Raw genomic sequence first — 2,605 nt, forward strand, 5'->3', positions numbered from 1 at the left:
TGTAGTTACAACAAAAACAAACAAACAAAAAAATAAACAGGCAAACGCTTGATATCTTCCCCTTAGATCATTTCCCAGATCTGTGAGCAGGGCGACACAGTGGCCATGCTTTACGTGGCGACCACTAACCTCTCTGCCGCCATGCTCAACCCCTTCCCCCCTCCCCTTTCAACCAAAAATAAAAAAATGGTAGAGCACTTGCCCGTGAAAGACAAAGTTCGCGACTTCTAGTCTCGATCCACCACACCACTTTAATATGCCAGGATGTTTCATATCAGTGCACACACCACCGCAGACAGAAAATTTCATTCTGGAAACATCACCCAAGCTGTGGTTAAGCAATGTCTCTGCAGCATCTTTCCTTCCACGAGTGATAGTTCTGTAAGTTACAATGAAATGAACACCCTTAGTTGCTTACAGGCGTTGACATACGTCAACGAGGACAGATGAAAATGTGGGTCCCGACCGGGACTCGAACCCGGGATCTCCTGCTTACACGGCAGACGCTCTATCCATCTGAGCCACCAAGGACACAGAGGATAGCGCGACTGCAGGGATATTTATCTCTGGCACGCCTCCCGCGAAACCCACATTCTCAACGTATTGTCCCGTACTAAATTCGTAGTGCCCCCGCCCATTGCACTCATTACTCGCGGCGCGTTGCCGATTCCCGTAAGAGTTCGGCCACTGTTGGTGCATTCGCACAGACGAAGACGATGGTCAAGTGGCCGGTGAGCCTTAACTATATATTTACTAAGATGGTATCTGTTCTTTCGGACATGTCCGAAAGAACGGATACTATGGGTGACCAACGTATTGTCCGGCACTACATTCGTAGTGCCCCCGCCCGTTATACTCATTTCTCGCGGCGCGTTGAGTACAATGGGCGGGGGCACAACGATTGTAGTGCGGGACAATACGTTGAGAAGGTGGGTTTCGCGGGAGGCGTGCCAGAGATAAATCCCTGCAGTCGCGCTCTCCTCTGTGTCCTCGGTGGCTGAGATGGATGGAGCGTCTGCCATGTAAGCAGGAGATCCCGGGTTCGAGTCCCGGTCGGGGCACACATTTTCATCTGTCCCCGTTGACGTATGTCAACGCCTGTAAGCAGCTAAGGGTGTTCATTTCATTGTAATTTCATTCTAACGAGCTGCTTGGTCACCGATAGTATCTGTTCTTTCAGACATGTCCGAAAGAACAGATACCATCTTAGTAAATATATAGTTCTGTAAGTATCGCAGAACTTCTATTAAGTTTGGAAGCTGGGGGAGGAGGTACTGGTAGTAGTTGGGCATTGAGGACGGGCCGTGAGTCGTGCTTGGGTAGCTTAGTCCGTAGAGCTCTTGCCCGCGGAAAGTAAAATTGCCGAGTTCGCGTCTCAGTCTACCACAGAGTCGTAATGTACTAGGAAGTTTCATCTACTTCTGCTTGATGAATAGCTAGGCGTGACGCTGTACAGTTATTAAGTAACAATTCGAAAGGGAATATAGCGAAACATCCATTTATCACTTAGGCACAATTATTTGTATTAACACATAAACAGTACGTGTTTATATTGTTCCAAAATAAAAAGAACCCAGCGTGCAGAACAGTACTGATGCATTACAACAGTGGCTCGATGTTATATTGGTTGGGGGGAAGAGAGAGATATGCATCAATTACTGGGAAGCAGCGCCAAAAATTGTCTTCCTAGAAATGAACGCAGGTATAGATGTTTGCGTGTTAAGAACGTTGTGTCAATTCTGAAACACGCCCATAAAAAAGCGTAAAACTATTTGGGACAACTTGTTTTCGTGTGCAAATTTAGTGTAATAAGTCTTCCTTCGAGCTCTTCGCAGTCACATGGACTTATAATGCATGGTCTGACCTCTTTGAATTCTGTAGCACAAGACCTAAGTTCAAACTTTCTATACATATAGCCTACTGTAGCTTTTTCATACATGACTTCACACCATCACATTCACACACATTTTTAGACATTCGATTATTTAATTTCGGTGCTGCCCTTATTGATTGGTATCAAACACCTAGCTATTGTGTTATCCATTTTACCCAGGATGTGAATCTGCATCGTTCGCTGGGAGGACACTTAAATACTAACGTATAACTAAGAGCATAATTGCTCGCTGCCTAGCAATTCATCAGGCTTTCACTATTCTTATTTTCAATTTTCATCAGTATGCAGTCCATTCTTCATAAATTTTGTTATGAGTTGTATGAGGGCACGTGCTAGTATAGCGGTTGTCGCTTTGACTTACCTTTCTGCACTTGGAAAGAAAAATGTTGTCTTAGGCGGGGCACAATCCTATCTCTCGTAGTATACTTAAGACTTCATTTATATTCCTTCACTCGTCATGTAGATATCTCCTTTGGTGTCGTGTGTAAACAGCCACTAGTATAAATGTACAAAACTTTGTACATAGTATCATAGTGTGAAGCTAGTTTTCTGTAGATAGTGTTTACTTCGTCCACTGTACATATATATTCCTTAGCTTAGTTCTCCCGAATTTCTTAATCATCGTTTTTTCTGTATTGTATACTTTTTATTTCCTTATTAGTCAACTCATATGATAATGTTTCTTTAAATGTAGATAATTTGACGTTTCTT

General features: G+C 43.6%; 1 non-coding gene across 1 annotated transcript; it reads right to left on the reverse strand.

The window, feature by feature from the left end:
* Window positions 1–457: 457 nt before the first annotated feature.
* Trnat-ugu lies at window positions 458–532 on the reverse strand. The gene has a single exon. It is a non-coding gene; the product is annotated as a tRNA-Thr (tRNA).
* Between the last annotated feature and the right edge of the window lie 2,073 nt (window positions 533–2,605).

This window comes from Schistocerca piceifrons, chromosome 3, assembly GCF_021461385.2.
Source record: "Schistocerca piceifrons isolate TAMUIC-IGC-003096 chromosome 3, iqSchPice1.1, whole genome shotgun sequence".
In the NCBI taxonomy this organism is placed as follows: Eukaryota; Metazoa; Arthropoda; class Insecta; order Orthoptera; family Acrididae; genus Schistocerca; species Schistocerca piceifrons.